The sequence below is a fragment of the Chinchilla lanigera genome, unplaced genomic scaffold, assembly GCF_000276665.1.
Source record: "Chinchilla lanigera isolate Chin_1 unplaced genomic scaffold, ChiLan1.0 scaffold00010, whole genome shotgun sequence".
In the NCBI taxonomy this organism is placed as follows: Eukaryota; Metazoa; Chordata; class Mammalia; order Rodentia; family Chinchillidae; genus Chinchilla; species Chinchilla lanigera.
Window position 1 is genome coordinate 7,495,532 of NW_004955411.1, and position 24,693 is coordinate 7,520,224.

The window sequence follows — 24,693 nt, forward strand, 5'->3', positions numbered from 1 at the left end:
AAGTAAGTATAACAGAACTTTTGAAATTCAGCATTATCCTCAGTGGGCATTGCAGATATATTGGCTAATGTGTTTTTTCAGTTAACTGGCTGTTTTCTTCTTGGATTCAGGACACAATACTAATGGCTGAAAATGCTGTGTGCTATTCGCTTCAACTTAGAATGTGCTAGAAGAAAAAGGTGAAAGAGCTGTGCTTATGTAACACTGTGATTTCTTAAAAAAGGAATCGGTGACAGCAGTTTATGAAAATTTCTTTATTAAAGGTTTATGATATTGTAGAACCTGTATACAGAAAATTGTATATAAATGGAATTTTAAGTGCTAGAGCAGTTATGACATATAGCAAACCTGAAAAGTAATGTGTTCTTGTCCTTAACATTATTTGAATGATCATTCTCTTAACCCATAGGAAAGTGGTAATAAAGTATTATGAAAAAAAAAAAAAAAAAGAAAATCATGCTGTCAGATTACTTTATGGATTTTCTCTAGTGATCTACATAGAATAATAAACTGAGACTATGAGCTTCACCTTACAATTTTGTGAATGAGGAAAATATACTTTTCTCTAATTTATGTATCTAAGGTCTTGACACAAAGATTGGAAAGAGATCCACAAGTAAGCACCTGCTCTGTTGAACCTTCCTGAGACTTTTTCTTGCAACAGTTATTTATCGCAGCTGATACTGATGGTTACACACCCCAAAGCCATTGTATTGGCCAAAACAACAAGCAGGAGATAGACTGAAAATACCAGATATTTTCCTAACTTGCTCTTCACTAAGGAAAAGCATGCGAACTAGAACTGTCCAATGCCACTGAAAGGAAGTGCACAGAGCTGACTGGGAAATATTCTTTGATGAAAGGTGGAAGGTGTATTGATGAAAGACCAAGTCTTCTTTATTGATTTTGTAGGTATTTTGTGTGCAGATGTAATCTTGCACCTACTTCATTCACTTTGCAATCATGGGAAGACAACATCAGCTTCTTGAGAATGGAAAGGCAGCAGGAGAGAAGGTAGACACTAGGTATTTGATAATGGAGCTGTTGAATTAATCCCAGAACTGTTTACCTCAATACTTTTGTTATGTAAAATAGTAATAAATATTTAATAATGGAGTAACATCCAATTGGGTAATATATTCCTTTCTCATTAAAAATAGCTGCTAACTTTATAAATACTGCAAGATTTAACGAAGGAGGCTATATTTATGTAGTTGCTGTGGTTTGGATGTGGGATTAGATACATGGGTTTGTGAGGTGGAGGCTTGGTCCTCAGTATATAATGTTGGGTTGGCAGAGACTGGGCCTAGACAGAAGTTGTCAGGTCACTGGGGGCGCTGCCCTCGGAAGAGATTAAGGTGGTTCCTGTAGGAACTACAGTTCTGCAAGACTGAGTTGTTATAGGAGAGAAAGCCTGAGCCCTGAATCAGTCAGGGGCTTCCTGTGTTGCCACATGATCTCTCACAGGGGCTCCCGCCTTTGTGATATCTACCGTGACACCCTCACCACGGCCAAGCAGAAGCTGGTGTCATGCTCTTGGCACCTCGAAACTGAGTCACTTTACAAATACACAACCTTTACTGTGGCAAAACCCTAAAAGTGTACTCAGCTTCAAATCAAAATACAATTTCTCAAGTTAAGCTATTAGTATGAGTAGAGATATAAGGACAAGCACTTAATCAAAATAAAACTGGAAACCTGCATAGCAATTCATGCATTTGAAAATACAAGTTAATCTATGAATCCCGATAGAATTATATGCGATTGTCAGTACATATGCATAATGACCTTAGAAAGAATAATGCAAGTAATTCAGGAAAAAATCTATATAAAGTGAATAGAATACAATAATGCCTAAAATGACACACAACTAAAGATGAACAGACATATTAATGGCCTAGACTTTATATGATAGGATGAACCAGAATAAGACTATTCCTTCTCATTTCTCACATTTGGAAGTTTGCTAATGAAAACATTTAATGCTAATTATTATTCAGAGGTTGCTGCATGGTATCTTTTCAAAAATCGTAATTTCTTTGTTTTTTTTTTTTTTGGTTTTTCTCCGGTACCGGGAACCGAACTCACGACCTTGCGCATGCCAGGCAGGCGCTTTTGCCGCTGAGCTAAATCCCCAGCCCCCCAAAATTCGTAATTTCTTAGTATGTATATGATTCCTCATCTCTCCAAGTGGCATAATGGAAGTAGTGAACAGTACATACGATGTGCCAGAGATTGTTGTAAGTGCTTCATTTCATTAACTCATTTAATTCTCACGGTCAACCCTAATATGGCTAATGATACTGCTCCCATGAGGTATAGAACTCACAGTGAGTGTAATAACTTGCCTAAAGTCAACCCAGCTTGTAAACAGCAGGGACAAGCATCCTGGGTCTAGGTCTTTCTCTTAACTGTAGCCCTTCTCTAATGATGGCTGTTTACGGAGACTGAAGCACTTGCTCATATGTCTGTGCTTTTTCCTTCCCCATCTCCCCACTCCCTACTCCAGTACAGTGTGCGATGCTCATTGTAAACACTCAACTTGAGTTCATGAGTGAATGGGTAAAGCATCGCCTGAGCACATGAATGAACACAAAGTCATAACCATAGTTTGTGGAGAACTCAGGCATCGAGTAATAGAAAACCTCCCCACTGAAAACTACAGTGTAAAGAACCAACTCTCTCTGTACAGAAAGTATAATAAATTCTCTGTTTTTGTAACAGCTTTGTTAACCAGATGTGTATATCAAAATGGTGACCATCCAATGGAAGAAGACATAACACCTAAATTTCTTTTTAAAAAAAACAACCTCAAATCTGTAACACTGACAGTGAAGATAATGCTATTAATTAGGGTGCAATGTAGCTATCAGGAAGATACAAAAATAGAGTGGTTTAAGTTATGTAGAATTATAGTTTACATTTATATAACAGAATAGAGGTAGACAAAGCCTGTTTAAAAGCCTTACCATCTTCAAAATATATCTTCCGTCCTTGTATCTAAATCCTTTAATGAGAGAATGCAGAGGGTACAACTTGGAAGTGATGAACATCAATTATGCCTGTGTCTTCCTGGCAGAACAAAGCCTCCCATGACACTTGCTGGCGGGCAATGGTGGGCAATATACTCTGTACCTGAGGGCAGGTGCCTTTATAAAATTCAAGGGCACTATTCTTTTAAAATGATATTATTTCTATTGATATTGTCAAAATTAATATGCAGTCTGTCTGAAGTAATTTCCCACAAAGACTGAGTTCAATAATATATGAACCACTTTATTAATTAGTGAGAATGGAAAATGTGTTCAGAGGACCACAGCAATCTCCCAGCCAGGAAGAGTCACAGTAATGGAAAGATCAGAAAGGCTGCAGTGGTCTGGCTTTCGGCCCTCATGTTCACTGGCTCTTTATGGAAAATTTCGTGATTACGTCTATGATTTTGGAACTGACCATAGCTAAAGATATTTCTTTTTTAAGGTTCTCTCCCCAAGATTCAGCTGTGATCAAGTGGGGACATTTATGCCTTTATTTGAATAACTAAAAGTTATCAGATTAGCAGAAAGAGTCCTGCTTTAAAAAATTAGAGTATGGGGGAGAATTTCAAGAAATAGCATGATCTTTGGCTTCACAGGGCCACTTTGCACAAGATGTGTTGCTTTAATCCCTCTTACTGTCTCCTGGAAATTGCATCCACATCTGAAAACACTTTAGCTATGTCTGTGTGCTTTACTTTATTAATTTTAGACATTGCCTACTGAGTCTTAGCTCACTGACCAATAACGGCATACTTCCCGCCCAATTATATTAAAATTTCAGCTCATCTATTCATGTTCTCTGTAATTGTAAGTAATATACTTACGATTCATATACTTACATATTCATTTCCTATTTGGTCAATTATAGACAGTATTTCTTGATTCTCTACTTTGAAGGTGAGGCTATTAGCACTTCTAACATTTCTCTCAGCTTTCATCTTCTCTTCTAACCTAAACTTTTGTCCTCTTTATTCTTATGTGTCAAATTTGATAGCGCTATGTTGTTCATTAACTATAATTAAATATGTTGTAATTTGCTTTGTATGATTTCTGAAATCTACAAAAATGAATAAATATTGTTTAAATTATTATTATGAGTGCAATGGACAGACGCTACCAGCTGATTTGTATACTGCGCTTTCTATCTAGGAGAAACTGGTATAGAAAGAAGAGGGAAAGGGAAGAAAAAAGGAAAAAACAATTCAGGTAGATGTAGAACTTGGAATTTATTGTCTTATGAGCCTGGCCTGTTGGAAACTGTCAGAGCTGGCTATGTCATGGTCAGAATATAGAAAGGAGGTATTTTATAACCAGAGCTCCCTTTACATTAGCAGTGCCTCCATACATTATTTTGAGAGCTCATCTGAAACAGAAAGTATGTGCCAGTGTCACAGGAAGGGAACTGGGAAGCATTTTCAGTGATCCTGGACTTCTTCATTCCCCTTTGCATCTCAGGGTCATTAATATTCTTTAAATTAAAATTACAGTCTGATACTAGGTAATATCTCTGTTACTTGAGTGTTGGATCCAACAATCTGGGCTCCTGTTTGTTCTCATCTATTTCTTACCGGCCACTGAAGAAGCAATATATTTTCTTTTTCATTTTTAAAATGTTTTCACTTTCTGTTTATATTTTCTTACAGATGTACATCCCCGTACATCTTCTGTTTATATTTTCTTATTGTCTTTACAATACCCTTGTTTCTCTGCAGCATCCTTTCCTAAGAAATATGGAGTGGAAAGTACCTTTGCTGGACCTTGCGTATCTGAAAGTATCATTATTGACTTCTTACATTTAATCAGTCAGTTAGATGCTGTATAATTTTGATAAAAATAGCTTTCCTTTAGCACTGTATAGGCGATATAACACTGCTTTTGATGTTGAGAAATCTAAGGCCATTTTGTGCGCTGCTTTACCAAAGTATGCAGCACATCTCTTTAATCCACTTCACAAATGGTTTTACGTTAGCTCTTTCAAAAGGAAAACTAGAATTGCAAGGGAGATGCCTGAAACGAAGCAGGTCATTTTATCTCTTATTTTCTCGACTAAAATTAGGAACTGGAAGCATCACTAAGTTTCTTTCTAGTTTTATAAATCATGATGAATAGTAAATACCTAATTCATTTCCTCTTCTTTTCTTTCTTTTTCCTTTTTATTTATTTATTTTGTGTTTTGAGACAATGTCTCAGTGAGATGTTCAAGCTGGACTCAGACTTTCCATCCTGCTGTATAGGCGATATAACACTGGAAAATGTGTTCAGGGGACCACAGCAATCTCTGAGCCAGGAAGAGTCACAGTAGTGGAAAGATCAGAAAGGCTGCAGAGGTTTGGCTTTTGGCCCTCATGTTCACTGGCTCTTTATGGAAAATTTCCTGATTACGTCTATGATTTTGGAACTGACCATAGCTAAAGATATTTCTTTTTTAAGGTTCTCTCCCCAAGATTCAGCTGTGATCAAGTGGGGACATTTAAAAAAGGTATTTTATAACCAGAGCTCCCAGTAGCTGGGATTACAGGCGTACACCACCCTATCCTGAAAGTTGTCATCGTTTTAATGAGCTTTTCTACATATTTTTACTGTCCTGACGTACCCTATCAGATATTTTAATAGTAGTTAGGCCATTAATGTTATTTTCAGTTTATTGCTGAAGAAACTGAAGCACACAGATGTTAAATAACCAGGTAAAAGTAAAACAGCCTTCTTTTTTTATATTATTATTATTTTGTTGTTGTTTTTTTTTCTTGTACCAGGAATCAAACTTGTGACCTTGCACTTGCCAGGCAGGCGCTGTGCCACTGAGCTAAATCCCCAGGCCCTAAAACAGCCTTCTTTAAAATCTAAGCCTTCCTGCAATTGCAGCTGACTGAGGCAGGAGGATCGAAAGTCTGAGCCTAGACTGAGCAATTTAGTGAGTAAACCAGACCCTATATCAAACTTTAAAAAATGGTGGGGGCTGGAGAAGTGGGTTCAATTCCCAGAATTTTTTTTTTAAAAAAAGTTATTTTACAAGTTACTGAAAATATTTATAATACTACTTTGTTAAAAATAAAGTGTCTTGTTTTAATATTTTCCCAAAAGTATTTTGAGAGACAGAGTTGTCTAAGGACTTTTCGCTCACATTATAAAGCAACCATCCTGCTGAGTGCCGTATTGTGTGCATGTAGTCCCGTCTACCACAGAGTGAAGCACATTGTTCATTTCTGCCCAGGAGTTTGAGACTGGCCTGGACAACAACGTGAGAGTGTGCGTAAAGAACAAAAACAAGCTGCCCTCCATCTGTTGAATACATTTTTACAATTATAAGCCATTGGTGGATTTATGAGGGTGAGATTTGATCAAAATCTGGAGCACACACACCAGCACGAAGGGTCATGATTCTATAGCAGTGCTTCAGCGTGAAGAGTGGTTTTGATAGGACTCAGTGAGCAATGCGGAAGAAGGCAGAATCAATGTTTTAAATCTTTGACACATGACATGCTGAGAAATTTTAATATCCCTCTTAAATAAGATTTCTCTTGTAATGATGTCATGACCCGGAACACTGGCACTGAGTGTTTGTGCTCGGTATCCTCGGTAGAACACAGCCGTGGGAGACTAGTAGTACTTGGCAAAGAAAAGAGATCGAAGCAAAGAAAGGACCACGGGGGATTTCAAATTTTTTTAAATGAGCTCACATTTAGTTGGATTCCAACATGTCCTAGGCATTAAAGAAAGCACGGAGTGAGACTTAATCCCTGTGCTGGGCTTACAGACAGACTTAACTAAGTCTGAGCTGAGGGAACATGAGCATTGCCTCGTCTCTTTCAATGACGCACTTTCTTTATTTTCATAGTAAATCATGTCTACTATAGACAATTTAATACCCCAAAGATACAATGAAGAAATGTAACACATCACCCCGAGATGAATATAATTAATATATAACATATCTTTAATTGGCTTTTTTCCTATGAGAGCGTGGAAATTCTAACGCACACCTCGCGTCTGCCCTGAAGAGAAGCATGGCGGGTAATGTGGCTTCAGAGCCCGGATAGGAGCCGCTGCTGCGCACTGCACAGGCCTTCGGTGGCGATTGGCTGTATCCTAGGGCAGTATTTTTCAAATTTGCCTGTGATAGGCACCAACTCAGTAACTTTCCAAAACATCACTCCCAGGTCCTTCCCTTGGGTTGGATAACAGCTTCTGAGCTTCTCTGACAAGTTCTATGTAGAATGAGATGAAAAAAATGCAAACATGGGCCTATGTAGCTTAGAATTGTCCAAAAGGAGATTTTTTTTTTTTCTCCTTTGCAGGGTATAAAGCAGGGAGAAACTCAGGAGAGCCTCTAGTAAGCCTGGAGAGAAGGAAGGCACATTTAACCAGGAAGAGTCATTGCGTATTTTAAGTAATTTAACATAGCCATAGTTCAATAGTGGAGAGGAGCTTTGGAGATAACGTTGTAACTTCTCCCATATCTTTTTCTATATAATATCTACCAATAGCGTTTTTGCATAATTGTGTAAGGACGTTTTAAAGGTGGACATTCACAAGGTTAAACTGTTGCCTACGTGGTCAAGTAACATATTCATTTTTTCATGATTTTCCAGGGGGAATTATGGATTTTAGAACTTTCTGCACCTCATAAAGAGAGCAAATAATACTATGTCAGTGAACTACAATATTCCTGTAATTCAGATGTACTTTCTACACAGAGAAAATCAATATTGCTCCAGGAAAGGTTTTAGATGATATATGGCTAACCTCAATAGCTCAGGGTGAAAATTTTTGGAGAGTCAATATTTTATACTGAAATAGGATATCATGATACAACAGTTGGGAAAAAAACCCAAAAGGTGGAAGAAACATTCAACACAAAAATTGTCTTGGACTCTTGTAGTTTAATAGATTTTGTAAAATGCAAAAACATTCTAGGCTATACGAGATTAAAAAGACACAACCAAATATAGCATGCATATAGATTAGGTCCTGATTAAGTAAAAAGGTAAAAGATAACCTTGGGTGAATTAGATATATTTGAATAGTGACTTCATGTTAAATATCATTGCATAATACTTATCAACATGCTGAAATAGTTAAGGATAAAGTGTTATTATATAGTACTTTTCAAATGATATGCAAACACATCTACATTCCATATATGGAGAAAATTTGGTATTCTACAAACTATTATTTTTTACTGAACAGATCATGAACTTTTTGGACATGTGGCTGATTCTACCTCTTGGGAAGAACTGTGGATATAAGCTTTAACATTTTATTCTGTCAAGGAAACTATCAAAGACTATTAAAATTTTATAAAAATTGTCAAGAGACAATTTGAAAGGATTACTCTACCTAAATATGGACAGATTAAACACTTATCAGGATAATTTCATGAATTTAAATGCATAAAATACATTTAATTCATGAGTTATTACAGATACATTGGATAATAATTGGCCATTCCTGGAAGGTGGAATAAATGATAATTGATAAAGATTAGAATTGAACATTTATTTTGCCAAAGTAAAGCTGTACTACTGGTTTAGTAAACAGGAGATGAAAAATATTTCTTTTTATGCAATGAGGTTAGCAATAAATGAAGAAAAAGTAATAAAATACCAACATTTTAGGTCCTAATTATGGTCAAACGTATCAATCATAAAACTGATCAAACCTTTAGATCCAACTAAAAATTTAGAAGAAATGTAGAAGTCAGAGGAACATATCTGAAGCAAAACTAAATAAAACAAAACTTTATAAAATGTAATAATAAAACTCAGGACTGTGGGAAAATCTACCAAACAAATACCTAGTTTTATCCTCAACTGAAATATGGATGAGACAGAGAAGGAGACTGTGGAAGAGAGAAGCCTCCAGGGCCATATTGTCCATTCCTTATTTGAGTCCTGATTAGTATAATCTACTAAACAATGTTAATGCTTTTTTCTTTTTGCTCAAGATTACTTTGACTGTTCAGGTTTTTCTCTTGCCACCTGTATTTGGGGATTTTTTGCCCTAGTTCTGTGAAAAATGTCATTGTTTTTTTAGTAAGGATTAAATTCATCTGTATATTCCTTTGGGTAGTATGGGTATGATTTTTAATTATATCAATTCTTCCAATCCATGAACACAGGATATCTCTGTATTTATTGTATCGTGTTCAATTACTTTTATCAATGTTTGATAGTTTTCAGCTTTTTTGTTAAATTTATTTCTGAAAGTTTTAATTTTTTCAGCCATTGTACATAAGATTTTTTTTGATGTCTTTTTTAGATAGTTTACTTCTTGTGTATACAAATGGTACTCATTTCTGTATTTCGATTTTGTATCCTGAAACTTTTATTTCATTTCTTAGTTTTAACAGTTTTTGGTAGAGTTTTTTTTTTTTTTTAACATGAGTCTCAACCTTTATTATACATAATGTTGCTTGTTTTTAAATAATGTTTTAACAAAAAATATACAAAAACAAACTCTTGTTAGTTATGTACACTAACTATATGATATATTTTGTTTTTTATTTCTTTGTGTTAATAGTACATGATGTTTGCATTTCTTGTGGGGATTTGGCACATGTACCTAATACATGATAGCTCTTTTCTTCATCTCCTCTCTCACCTCCCAACACCTTTCACCCATCTTCTGATCCCCTTCCTTTTTTAAATACATGTTTGCAGCACATAATGTTGACATGCTTTGTGTAGAGTTGTTATAAAAGCTTTTAAAGCTAACAATAAACTACTTTTGATTGAAAACAAAAACAAAAAGGCCACACTTATTTTCCGTCCCTCTACATTTTGAAATTTTTGACAGAATGTGCAACCTTTATATTGCATATCTATTAACATTATTGTAGTGATTACTACTTTTCATAAATTTGTCTTTTAACTTTTGTACTAAGGATACAAATGTGTCACACACTACCAATTAACATATTTAAGGAATATCCGTATGACTCTTTACTTACTTTAACAGTGAATTTTGTGCTTTTAGATGCTTTTGTGTTTCTTGCTGCTTTTTCTTTTGGCTTCAAGAACTCCCCCTGGCATTTCTTCTAAGATAGGTATGGTGGTGGTAACTGCCTCAGATTTTATGTGTCTGGATGTTGTGGTTTGTGTCTGTATGTCCCCCCAAACCCTCATGACGTCATGGGGCAGGCTTTTAGAGTTTGATTGATTATGGGTGTGAGAGCTACACCGCCCTGGGGTGGATATTTTGCATATGTAAGGCAGAGGAAGAGGCTGCTTGCTGCCATTCCTCCCCTTTTTGCTTGTTGCTTTTGCTCTGTTCTGCCGCCATGAGCTGTAGCCCTCTGCCGTGTGCCACTCTGCCTTGTAACCTGCCAAGTATGGACTGAAACCTCCACAAACTGTAAGCAAAATAAACCTTTGCTTCCTTAATTTTGGGCATCAGGTATTTTGTCCCAGCAATGAAGGAAAAGTAACCAAGACACTGGGAAAGCCTTCATTTTCTTCTATGTATTCCTGGTTGGCAAAAGTTTTTCCTTCAGCACTTTGAGTCTCCCTCTCTCAGCCTGTAAGTTTTTGCTGATAACCACATTAAAACCCTTGGATAGGGTCAAGGATATAGCTCAGTGGAATAAGCACCTGCCTGGCAAGTGCAAGGTCCTGAGCTCAATTCCTGGTACCAAAACAAACAAACAAAAAAAACCCCTTGTATAATATATTATTTACATATATTTTCTTGCTGCCTTAGGGACTGTGTCTTTGTCTTTGATTTTCAACAGTTCGGCTATAATTTCTCTTATGATCTTTCTTTATTAAATCTTACTGGAAACTTTTAACTTTTATCTGTCAAAATACTTATATCCTTCTCTATTATTGTAAAGTTTTTTGTTATTACTTCTTTAAGTAAGCTTCTACCATTTTACCTTTCTCTGTTCTTTCTTGCATATCAGTGACTTACATTTGCTCTTTTGATGTTGTTCCATAAAACTTGCAAACTTTCTTCATTTCTCTTTACTCTTTTGTCTCCTCTGGATGTACATTTTCAAATAATTTGTCTTGAAGTTCACAGATTCTTTCACCATTTGTGTCAGTTCTGCTTTTAAGGTTCTTTGTTACATTTTTTCCTTTTACTCACTGTATCTTTCAACTCCAAGAATAATTTGCTTTTCAAAATTATTACTTCAATATCTCTCATTGTCTCATTCTGATTAGTTGTTTTCATAACTTCTTTAAATTTTTTTCCATCTTTTATTAAAATATGCCAATCTTCCTTAAAACTAATTATTTTGTACTTCTTATTAGATGGCCCATACATCTTTATTTTGTTTTTCTTTTTGTTTTTTTTTTTTGTTTGTTTTTTAGGTTTTTTTGTTTTTCTCAGGTACCAGGAATCAAACTCATGACCTTGTGCTTGCCAGGCAGGTGCTGTGCTGCTGAGCTAAATCCCCCACCCCTAGTCCATACATCTTTTAGGTCAGTTACCAGCACCTAATTTATTCACTTAATGATGCAAAATTTGTTCCCCTGATTGTGGTTCTGAGTTGATGTGAACTCATTTGAAAGAGTGAGGTCTTATTCCAGTCTTCACAGACTGGCTTGATCTCAGAATGTCCTTTAACAGTACGTCTGTACATAGATTCAGGATTCACTCTTTGGCATGGTCAGTCCCTAAGCATGAGACTGCTGCAGTTACTGCAGCACTAGAAGGCACCCTAAATCCAAGACCACTGTGTCTACAAGGCAGCAGGATGAAATGCCGTGGAGCATGAAGCTGGCAAAATGCTGACGTGCACTTGAAGCTTGAGCCATTCAGATTTGCCTACTAACTGGATTAGTTAGAGCCCATGGTCTCTCCCATTGGCCAGTGAGTGATGTGAACTAGAGATGGAATATACTTTGCAAGGGGCAATAAATTTCTATTTGGTTTTGGGACAGGACTAGGGGTGCAGTTCACGAGTACTTCTCTGGGTCCAAGGGCCATAGGGCTGTCTAATCCATTGTTCTACTGTGGCAAGTCCCCTTTAAGGGCCTAAGAAAAGGTGCTCTGCTTTCTTTCCCCCAAATGAATCACGTCTTTCTTCACATGTTGTTGCTTGAGGCTGTGGGTGTGTGACTCAGATCATGTAAAATTGTTCTTCCTTCAGCCCTCAGTTCACCTGTTTTCATGCTTGTGCTATAACCAGGTACTGTACTCATTCACCTGAGTTGCCTAGCCTTTAAAAGTATTTTCTTTTCCTTGCTTTTTTTTTTTTTTTTTTGAAGAAAAAGAATCTTTTACTCTATTACTCTTTCTAGTGCTACATGCTGCAGGGATAATGGAACAAATTGATATTTGTATGGGGATGAGCCCTGAAGGCTCTATTCTCTCATCTTGCCATTTTTTTCACCAGAGAATATTGTTTTTGCATTTGATGAGTGTTTTTGTCTTTTAGGGATCCATACTAAACAGTTATAGGCCAGGTAATATATTTGGGATATGCTCCATAAGAATATGAAAAAAAAAAAAAGCAAAGGTGGATGAGAATATTTGAGACCAGGTGACAGGAAAATTTTCTATTTTAAAATAAAATTCTGTTGACAGTCTGCACACTTTTATGTCAAAGAATTAACTCTAGCATGAAATGAAAAAATAAAAGCGTCCTGGGCTTCCATTTGGCATGACAGTCATGCATAATGCTGGTTGGAAGGGTAACAGGAATCAGTATCTCTTCTAAGGGTATGTCGCTGCTTTTGCTACAAAAACCCGTGATGAAGTTCTTCCTCCTACTGCCTTCATTTTACAGATGAGGAAACTCAAGAAGGGAGAAGTAAAGTGAATTTCCCAAGACCGCGCACTATGATTTCTAAATCCAGGTACTCTGGGTTCAGGGCTCCATTTCTTAACCACAATGATGTGTATCTCTGAGCTAAGATCTTCACTGTGAGATCTGACTGAGCTTAATTTGGTAATTTTTTTCATATGCACTTTGCAAGGAACTTTGTGTTTTATTTGGAGGGTATAGCTCAAATGTAAGTCTAGGCTAAAAAACAAGGTTGTATGGCGGTGCTGCCAATGGCTTCTATCTAGCTCTTCTCTATCAAAAACCAGGTTAAATAACCCTAAATTATTGCAGGCTGACCAGGCCTGAAATCTCCCAAGTGAGTGGATGGCAACGGTTTAAATAAATGAGACAGTGGAAATGATTTCAGGGCTCCAGGAGGGCCTAACTCTCTTACAGCTTTGATGTCCTCTGAGTTTAGCCAAAGAGTTCTCTGGGTGGCCTGTATTTATTTGGTTTTCAAACAAAGGAGAAGGATACTCAAGAAAACACAGGAATCTCACAGGACCTTGGGAGAATTTTCCCGAATAGTAAATTATGCCAGTCAGGAGAACTACCTTATCTTTAGGTTGGTATTTATTGTAGGAGTATGGAGACCGCAGCTGCAGTCTCCTTGTAATAATTGGGGTTGGAGCCAAACATCCTTAGCTGTGGCCTTGTCTTGTCAGACAAGGTGTCTAAGCTTTAGACAACTCACAAGTAAACATTGAAAGCCAATTGGTTAATATCAAATCCTTCTCAGAACCACTTTGTAGCAGTCCCCAACACTTCTCCACTTCCGATTTCAGCCTGTTTTGGAGCATGGAGAAAGAAGAAGTGGGCATAACTCTTTCACATGGACATGAATGTGAATTTTAGAGGTGGTGGGGATAGTTAATCATATTACCGTTCCCTTTGTCTGTATGAAAAATAGGGAGCAAGTGTACTTCCCTTTGTGGGTAAGAAATGCCCTGTTTCTAAGAGGTGAGAACAGAAAAATTGTTTTTTACTATAGCCATAGAATTGGCTATAGTAATATTTTTTATTATGTTTGGGCAGGGTAACTGACGTATAAGAATGAATATTTTAAAAAATCCAGCATATTGAAAGTCTCCTCTATGCTAATGTGTTCAGATATTAGAAACAAATCGACTATACCTATTAAATAGAAGAGAAAGGAAAATGGTACCCTCCAGGAGGCACCAGGGAGTTTAATCAGCTGCCTCAAATCACTCAAGCTGCAACACATCTAAAATGTTAATTAAGCAATTTTTTTTTTTCTCCTCACCTTTGCTCTGCTGGTTTTAGTAAAAGCCTGTCTGCCAGCATCACTCTCTACAGGTACCTGTAATTCTGTTTGAAGTTGGTGATCTGGGCTTGGCTCATAACATTCACAGTAGATTTACCTGAAAGATCAATAAAAGCATGTTCAAAGCTAGATTGGCTTCATAGAGCCCAGGATTTTTATTAATTCATATAAACTTCCTAAAACTTTCACTATAAAGAAAAAGAAAGAAACTTGAGAATATTCACATTGTAAGAAATTGAGTTGATATGATGGAGTTTCAGAATTGGTCTGGAGCCTGTGAATCCCCTCACATGTCAGAATTTGTGGAAGTGCCAAGTGCTGAGCTTTTCTTAAATCTTCCAGGAGGTCTTAGAATCGTCAATCACATCAAAAAGTGCTCGGTGAATTCCACCCTCTGTGTCCGGGATGCTGTGCAAGGTTAGTAATGTGAATTTTGGCCCACTGTGATCCGATGCCACCGGCATTGGTGGAATTTGTGTTTCTCAGTGTTAACTACATTTTAAAAACCATGTTTTGAAATAACTGAAGGCAGCATATAGCAAAGAAGAATTGAATCAGTCATAGAAAGTATACAAGTTCAATGTTGAAATACAGAAGCAGGATCGTTGCAGCTGGGGAAGAAAGGATGAAGTAATATTTCAGGAGACATCTAGTAATACAGAGAAAGAAAGAGTACATTTTAAGGGTGGTAAAATCCTGGCTGGAGTGGTCCTGACTGATTTGGTAATTTTTAACTCTCAATTTCTGTATCATTAGTCAGAGATCATACATAACTGTGATTTAAAGAAGCTAGTATTTTCTCATTTGTAGAACTATGACTTTTGAAGGCTGTTTTGAAATAATCCCTCCTCCTAATATGCATTGCATATTATTAAAGGTCAGGTGTTAGAAATGAAGCTATTTATAACACATTGTGGGATTTGAAGAGTCTTTCATGGAAGCTGTGGCATTCTCACATTGCGGTATCCAAAATGGGTGTTTTTGGCAATTTACAAAACTCATTGTTTTAGCCACAGGGCACAGGGTGCAAAGATTAATGTGAATCTAACTAGCATTTATCACTTACTGCAAATGTGATCTTATGCAAGAACTACTGTTAATTTTTCTATGTTGGAAGAGGTAGTAATCCTGTGTTTTAAAATTTAAATTTTGTTGTAAAGACTGTATGGTCTGACTGAGAGGTAAAATTAGGACCAAGAAACTAATCAGCCAGCAAGGAAGCTTTGATCTTTAAAATGCTGGAATTATCTTTAATCAGAGGAGATTTAAATGGGCTAAATAGTGGGATTAAGACAAAATTGTTATCATTTTGTGCACTAAAATGTTGATTCTATTTCTACCAATAGAAACAATGCTTTGAACTCAAGTTTTTTTCAATTAAATGATCTAGTGGTTCAGTTTAAAAAATTATTGCATCTGCTTAGCATAGTATTAATATCAGTTTTCACAACAATGAAATGTAAATGCTGACCTGAGATTTTATTATTAATTACCAGAGTTTTAACTCTGCACCTGTAGATTAACATCTGTAATTTATGTGAAAATAGTTTTATTAGAATGATTTTCCTCTGTAGAAAAATATCTTGGTATCTGACCCCGAATTTTAATTTTATTTAGTGAGACCTCTGTTAGGGGGTAGACAAAAGATGGCTTTGAAATTTATTATATATATTTAAATCATTGTCAAAAGACATGTATATTTTGAAAATCATATTTTACTACCAATGTATGAATATAAGTTACCAAGTTGACTAATTCCTATGCTGATCTATAGTTCCCTAATGCATGCATATACAGCAGGTTGACATCTTACAAATGTGACTGATCATTTATTTATTCATTACATGTTCATTAACTGGATTTTCCCAGGTTCTATAAGGGGTAGTTAGGTGTGTTAATGTTTCAAATTCCAAGGTAAGAAAATTTTATGGTCTATTTGTACTTACTTGTTTATTTTAAAAAATGATGTTGCTACTACCAGTCTCATGTAGAAAACATTTATTATTTCATATTCATTCACATACTCATTAAACATTTCTTACAAAACTTCTTCATGCCAGATTCTGTAACTGAACTTGTATAAAACAGCAACCACACTTTCATAGGCTTTAAAGCTAGTGATGGAGACTAATAAATAATAGTACAAAAATAATTTTGTATTGAAGAACATGTTTGTATTAGCTACTTTTCTATTGCTGGGACAAAATACCAGATACAAGTCAATGAAGAGATCTAATGAGGTTCTTGGATTCAGAGACTTTCAGTCCAGGGTCAGCTGTCTTCAAGGCGGAAGCAGCATGATGACAGGCCAGGGAGCCAGGAAACAGAGGACTGGGGACCAGGACCACCTTCCAGGTCACAGTCCAGTTACTCACCCTTTCAGCCTTGGCCCACTACTAACCACGCATTCTGCTGGAAATCATCATTGGGTGAGCCCACTTGTAAGTATAGTGTCCCCATGATCCAAACATGCTCCAAAAAGCCTGCATCGGAATCCAAGACACTTGTGCAACATTTTTGTTCAGAACCATAATATATTTCTATGGAGACAAAAAGTATTAATGAGGGAAATAAAATGTTGAATTTAGTTCAGAACATAGGGTCACAGGCTCTTTGTGTAGGTGAATGTAAGTAGTGACCTAGAGGTTGATCAAGGTTGACTGATCAGGTGAGGAGTGGAGAGGAACAGCCTCTGCACAAAGTCCCTGCAGGGCAAATGCCAAGACCACTGGGAAACCTACAGAAGGCCAGGTTGGCCCAGCGAACCACATGATGGAGAGAACAGACAAGAGGAGGGAGGGTCTGTTCAGGGTAACTCTGAAAGCAATGATAAAAGCTTACCTGAATGTGTAAGCAATGTATTATCTCACTAGTGTAAGAACCTGAAAGAGTGGATAAAAGTTAGGAGGAATGATAGACATTGTGAAATGAAAGGAAACTGCTCAAAAGTAAAGAGCGACTGGGGTGAGGGAAAAGAGAAAAGAAAGAAGGGGAAAATTATGTATACACAAAATAGCTAACATAGTCATACTACTGACTTCTATCACTCTATTGAAAGGAACAGTTAATGATCAATTATTTGATCCACCTTTCATGTCTATATTTGTTTTCCTGAGTAACCACCTTGAAGATATCAATATGTAATACAACAACCATTGTTAATTTCCTGTCGCCTTGTCTGTAATTCAATATTGCTTGTATTGTTCTTGTGCCATTTTGTAAATGGGTGTCTCTGTGTTAATATGTTTTCATTCTTTTATTTTAAAAAAGAACGTACATCTCACCCATTGTTGGTGGGAATCTGATTAAGAACTTTAGGTAAAAGAGTGATTTTATCTTTGCTTTAATAGCTGTAGAGACTGGGTTGGCATACCTAATATGATTCTTTGGGAGATCTATTATGAAGCTTGCAGAAGATCAGATGAAAATTAATGATGAGTGGGTCAGTATGCTAGTAGTGGATGCAGAGAGCATGAGAAGGACTTAATATTTATTTGGAATGTGAAACTGGTATAACTTGATAATGGGTATGAAAGTTGAAGAAGATGAAGGTGTCTAAAAGGATTCCTATGTTACTACTGTGAGTACCTGGGTGATTGATAGAGACAGAAAACCCCGCAGAAGAAATTTTTGGAATGTTCAGGGTCACGAAGACAATTCAATTTTGAACATACTAAATCTGAAATCCAAAGAGTGGTGGGATTTCCCTCAATCCCATCTGAATGATGATATTAATTAAGGAGATTGGTCTAGAGTTCAGAAGAGCACTGAGAAGTGAGAGAATTGGGAGTGTTGGTGGGATGCATAACTGATGAGAGAGGGGCCGCAAATATCAGAAGGGCACAGTACTTGTGATTTAAAAGTTCCAGTTGCATCTTCTGACACTACATCCTCATCAGACTTTTCATGTCACACAGGTTCTGCTAAACTGTGTTGCCTTATGGGAAAATGATTTCAGTAATTGTTGCTGTCAAAGTCATTCGCCAGAGCACAACCTCAGTGTTTACCCATGAGCATATCAGTGTCAAGGAAAATGTATCACTCTTGCCGGTTTTTTTCTGCAGTTTTCCTGAGGCTTTAGTGCGCATTCACATTGTAGACATGCATACATAGGGAGAAACCCTCCAGACCCTCAAGCACCAAAAAGTGATTCCCTTGAAAGAGTAATTACCAACAAACTAGAAAGTAGTATAAATTATTTTTAATAGGTTAAGTTTCCCTCTTTATCAAGATGGCTCATTTTGACAAGCTAGAAGATGAAGTGAAGTTTAAACCTCCTTTCTTACTGGCAGAACGGTGCTGGTCCCTCTGAGCACTGCTCATCACTAGAGGGCATTGTCATGCAAACTCTTCCACGTATTTCCATCTCCTGTGAAGCCTTTAGTGAGATCCATTTGTTGCCACTTCAAATCTACTATAAACTCCTCCAGGACAGGAACCATGTTGCACACATATTTATAGATTATCTTTGGTTCAGTAAAATATCACAAAATGTTTTGGGAATGAGTTTGTTTTGTACAATTGAACATGCTACTCTGAAGCCTCCACGACTTTATAGAGGATGAAGAGATGGTTTTACAAGTGGAAATCATTTGATTTTTTTTTTCTGTTTTTGATTTTACTTAAGGCAGATCTTCCAGACAGATCTTAATCTCTTTTAGGTGACTTCTCACTTTCAACTTCACACACACTAAGGGTTGTTTCTTTCTTTTCCAAAGGAAATTTCATTTCCCACCCATCTCCCCAGAATGGCATCCAGCACAGAGAAAAGTGCATGTATGATGGAGCCATGGGCACGTGCCCACGTGTAGCTTCCTATCTTCTCTGGCTCAGTTAAGGTCCTCCGGTTAGTGATGGTTGAGTTTGAATCACCTCTAGGTTTCTGGCAATCGTGTTCATTGGTGGGTGCCTAACGTCACTTGCTTATTGTAGACATTGCTCTAACTCTTGCTGTTGAAGAACAGAGTAACTGTCCTACTCTCTAGTGGCAAGGTTTCTGGAGCTAGCTTGTTTCTATCTTTATCTTTGACTTGCCTCAGAACTCTGATTCTTCTAAAGCTTCCCTGTCCCTTTCAAGGCTGTGACCTTCGTGCTCCTGTGCAAAGATTCTGTAAAGGTAACCCATCCAGGCAGCTATATCTGTGATATGCCACCTGCTGCCGGGTTGACTGGAGCATCATCATCAGTGCCTGCCATCCTAGATGAATTTGTTTCCCTCTTTACGCCATGTCCAAGAAGTGCAGTGCTGTCACTCCTGGTCCCAGGTTTCCTCCAGTCCTGTGTGGATATTTTCACACCCACAACATCTATCTCCCTTGCAGATGCTCATGACTAACCCCTTGTGCTAGGCGCATGGTTCTCAAGACAGTGCTATATTGGTTATCATAGCAAAGGTAGGTACCATTTTATATTTCAACTAACAAAATATCATACTTCAGTTCTACTCTGGTATTAATGGCTCTGGACAGACAGCTGTTCTATGAAAGTGGGGCTCTGTCCTAAGAGCCCCAATTCTGCTTCCTTGTTGCAACAAATTATCTAAATGACACATTGTTTCAATTTAAGTTATATACTGAATGTGAAGAAACACTGTAATTTGACTGGGGTGAATATACATATATATTTATATCTGTATTTGTATGTACATATATATTAGAGATACTTAAAATATGAAAAGTTGGAGTGACTTTTATATATAAATAGGATTTTATAGTTCAAAATAATTTTTGAGAAATTATGGCATTTAATTAAGAACATGCTTCATAAATGAAAATTATATATATATTTCTATGAATTCAGGCATGAAAATCACTGGGAAATGATATAAATCTAACAAAAATAAAATTATGTCATAATTTCTTCATATATTACACTAAAATTTTGAGATCATTGTAGGCTTACATGCAAATACAAGAAACATTACAGGAACACCTTTTTTTTTTTTTTTTTTTTTTTTTTTTTTTTTTTTGGTTTTTCTCCGGTACCGGGAACCGAACTCAAGACCTTGCACTTGCCAGGCAGGCGCTTTGCCGCTGAGCTAAATCCCCAGCCCCAGGAACACCTTTTATATACTTCCAGTGTCTGCCAATAATAACTACAACTACAGTATGATATTAGCAGCAGAACATGGACATTGATAGCTTCAAGATACAGAGCGTTCCATTACCTTAGGGACCTCTCATTTTGCTTTTTTATAGCCAACTTACTTCTTCTCTACCTACCAGCTCTTTATATGTAAGTAATTCCTGGTAACTGCAAATCTGTATCTTTGTCTATACTTCCATCATTTCATGAATATTGTAAAAGGCAATCATACAACATGGCTACTTTTTTCACTCAGCATAATGCTTTAGATATTCATCAAGTTGTTGTATATTTCAGTACTTTATTCTATTTTATTTTAGGATACCATTCTGTGATATGGATTACCACAGTTTGTTTCACCATTCAATCATTGAAGGACTTTGGAATTGTTTCCACTTTTTGGACATTAAGAATGAACCTGCCGTGAACAGCTCCACACAGCATTGTGTGAATTTATTTTTGTGGAGTAAACATCTAGAGATATAAATGGACTATATGGCAGTTTGAGTTTAAGTTCTTTTCTCAAGAAATTACCAAACTCTTTTTCAGAGTAGCATACCACTTTAATTTACACCTTGACATTATAAATGATCTGGTTTATTTGGATCCTCACCAGCATTTGGTATTGTCATTACTTTTTTTCAATTTTAGTTATTTTGGTTAAGTAGCTTCTAATATTCCATTATGTTTTAAATTTGTATTTCCCTAATTGCTAATGAAAACAAATATCCATTATCTTCTTTTGTAAAATATCTGTTCATGTTTTTTGTCCATTGCACAGCAGGATTTTTTTTCTTCTTTGTATATTTTTGATACTAATCTTTTGTTGTGTAGGTATTTATAACTCTTTCACATGTATTTATCATGCCTTTTCATCTCATCACAATGATTTTTTTTCCCAGAGCCAAAATTTTAAATTTTTGTGAAGTTCATTTTGTCAATATTTTTATTTTATACAACTTATTTTTATTGTTGTCTAATAAATATTTACTTATCTCTGGATAATAAAAATTTGTTCCTTTTTTCCTAAAATTTTATGTTTATTTTTATGTCTGTGATCCATTTTGAGCTAATATTCATATACAGAGTGAAGTTTAATAGAAGTTCTTTGGTTTTGTTTGGCCTAAGAATGTCCAGTTGCCCTTGACCTAACGTTGAAAAGACTTTCCTTCCAACCAAATTGCTTTTGCACATTTTCCAAAAAGCACATTGCTGTGGCTGTACTTGTGCATCCTCTATTCTGTTCCATTGACTTATATATTTGTCCCCCTAAGACACAATCTCAATAACAATAGGTATCCCATAATTCCTAAAGTCAGTCACTTCATTATTTTCTCAAAATTTTTTTATCTAAATCTTCCTTTGCCTTTCCATATACATTTTAGAATAATTTTGTATGTATCTATAAAAATGTTCCTAGGATTCTGGTAATTATTGTACCACAAACTTTACCAATTTGAGGATAATTAACATACTACTATTCTAATAAGTGACCATACTCTAAATAAATCCTTGAAATTTTTTTCAGAAATCAAAGTAGTTGTAACTTCTAGCACACAAAATTTATACTAAAGCTTGTTAACTTTTTGAATTTACATATGGCATTAAATTTTTAGTTTTGTGCCCATATGTTCATGGCAAGCATGCAGAAATACTATCAAGCTTTGTATGTATCCCAGCAGTTTTTGTGTTAGTATAATTACATGCCTGATGCTAAGTAATGTTATAAAGACAAAGGTTTAATTTAACTTACAAGTTTAAAGGCCGAAAGCCAAAGGCCAGGTAGCCTCACTGAGTTGGCTTCTGGTGAGGGCCTCCTGGCTACATCACAAGATGGCTGATGACATCACAGTGGTAGGAGTGTGTGCCAGAAAGTCAGGAAGCGAGTCCAAGGTTGCCAGGCTTGCTCATAACAAACAACCCGCAGTCTTTGGGTTTTCCACTAGAAAAGCACTAATTTCTCATAAAGGCCTAATCATTTCCCACTGAGCCCCACCTTCTAAACGACCCACCACCTCAACACCATTACACTGGGTGCCAGGCTTCCAGCCCTCATAGGACATGTTAAACTGTATCCAAATCAGATCAGTTTCTTTCTTTTATATACTGTGACTTTGCTGGACTCATTTATTAGTTTCAGGATTATTTTTATAGACTGGAATTTTAAAAAATTATACCATCAACACATAGGAAGTTTTTCTTTATTTCTTTTTCTTCACTTATTAAGCAGACTAGAACTGTTGGTTCTTTACTGCATAAGAAAGAGAGGGGGTATTGTTAGCTCATTACCAGTTTTATGGAGAAATAATTTGACCTTTTATCATTAAATATAATGTCAATTATAGATTTATCTTGGATATTAGTTACCATGTTGAGGAAATGCCACTTTATTCTTTTTCTTAAGATATTTATCATAAATGGGCATTGAATTTTGTCAAGTGCTTTTCTACTTTAATTGTCATAGTCACGTGATTTTTCTTTTTTAGTCTGATAATATGAAAAAATATTTTTTTCAGTTGTTGATATTGAACCAGCCTAGATTTCATGTAATAGTGTGTGACTGGTCATGATGAATGATTTCTTAAAAATATATTGCTGAATTCTTTTGATAGTACTGCACTGATGATGTTTACATTTATATATATGAGAAATATCGGTGTGTAGCCTACCTTCCTCTTTCCCTCCTCCTCCTCTTGTGTCTTTCTTTTTGTTGTTGTTGTTATTTTATCTGCCTGGTTTTGCTATCAGGATAATAACAGCTTCATAAATAAATTGTGAAATGTTTCCTCTGCTATGTATTCTGGAAGAAAATTATATATAATTAGCATTCATTCTTTGTATGTTTAGTATAATTCTTTGTTTCTTAAGAGCAGAATATTTTTATAGGGGGAAAGAAAGCTTCTGTCCAAAAGAGAAACAGAAGAGGTCCCTAGTGGGTGGCCAAAGACCCTGTCTTTTCTAGAGGGATTTTTATAGAGCAAATCCACGTGAGTCCAAAATGGGGAAAAATGGGAAATTGCACGGTGGCCTCAAGGTGGAATAAAACTAATCAAAATATAACAGCCATTGTTGAATTCTTATCATCTTGGATTTTGAAGTTGTGTATCATTTCTAATGGTTTACTGTTACTACTTTTTATTCTCTTTAAAATAAAAAAGGAGAAAAAAGATTACAAGCATAATTGCTCAGGTAAAATTGATTAAATTGGAATCAAGGGCCAGGGATATAGGTCAGTGGCACAAGCACCTGCCTGGCAAGCGCAAGTTCCTGAGTTTAATTCCCGGTACCAAAATAAATAAATAAATACATAGGGATAAAATGGGGAAGTAAGTCACGGAGCAAGTGGGTGTGAATACAGAACAGGGCTTTTCCTGTAGGGGTTGGGTTAGAGGCTCTTCCTGCTTTCCTCAAGATATCAGTCTCTGATGTTTGTCCTTAATATGTGGGTATACTTGTTTTGTCTTCTGTCTTGAGGTTAGGTCCTCAGCTGGAGATGTCTGTCTCCCCCACAGTTGCAAGGCATCTCTTCTTCTGTACTGGCTCCTTTGAGGGGCCTAGTCCTAACTGACTGCCTATAATATTTTTATCTAATTTAGCTGCCTATAACATTCTCCCCCCAAAGAAATACCTTGACCTGCTCTGAGGGAGTAATGCTCAATGACCGATCCGGCTGCTTCAGGCTGGTGGAGGTCATGGTTGTTGACTGACAGTTAGAGATACTGTGCAGAAGATCTCTACCTCAAGGCCATCAATAGACACAACGCATTTTCATCTTGGGTAGGTGTATAGCTCTAAATCTGGAGGAGACAAAGTCGAAGAAACAAGTATGTATTCATCAAATAATAGGATCAACAGGATAATTATGAACATAGTCAACAAAGATTTCCACTAAGAGGAGCTAGTAATGGCTTCTCATAAAGAAAATAAGTATTGAAGATCTTGAGGGTCATATTTAAATGAGGAATTGTATTTTCTTAATTATTATAAGGCTATCAAATTGTTTTACTCATACTGATTGGGTTGTATAGTGACTTTTGGGCAGTTATTCCTTTTTATGTAAATTGTCAAATTATGTGGATAAAGAAGTCATTTGTACTTGCCCTTTGAGTTCTTGATGTCTTCTGGGCACTGTTTCATTCCTAATGTTGTTAATTTCTGTGTTCTCTTTTTTCTTTTTATCTGGCTAGAAATTGTTAATTTTCTTAATCCTTTTACAAAAACAGGCCTTCATTTTGTTAACTTTCATTACTTATTTTTTTCATTTTCTTTATACTCTAGTTATTGATATTTTTTTCACTTCTTGTGCTTTGAATTTTTCTCAGTTCCTGAGATAAGAGTTTAGATTACTGAGAGTTTTACTCTTTATTGTGGAGGCATTTAGTGTTATAAATTTCCCTATCAATACTGCTTTAGCTGTGTCCTACTCCACTTTGATATGATCTATTTACATTCTCTTTCAGTTCCATGTACTTTTTATTTGCTATAAGTCTTATGTCATGACCCATGAGTTATTTATT

At 36.2% G+C, this 24,693-nt stretch overlaps 1 long non-coding RNA gene across 2 annotated transcripts; it reads right to left on the reverse strand.

Annotated features, from left to right (window-relative positions):
- Nucleotides 1-6,980: 6,980 nt before the first annotated feature.
- Nucleotides 6,981-22,002, reverse strand: LOC102004579. Of its 2 annotated transcripts, none has more exons than XR_259925.1 (3): nucleotides 21,930-22,002; nucleotides 14,072-14,189; nucleotides 6,981-7,240 (listed from the first exon to the last, which is right to left on the reverse strand). It is a non-coding gene; the product is annotated as an uncharacterized LOC102004579 (long non-coding RNA). The 2 variants fall into 2 exon arrangements; XR_001232795.1 differs by having other exon boundaries at nucleotides 6,981-7,371.
- Nucleotides 22,003-24,693: the final 2,691 nt, after the last annotated feature.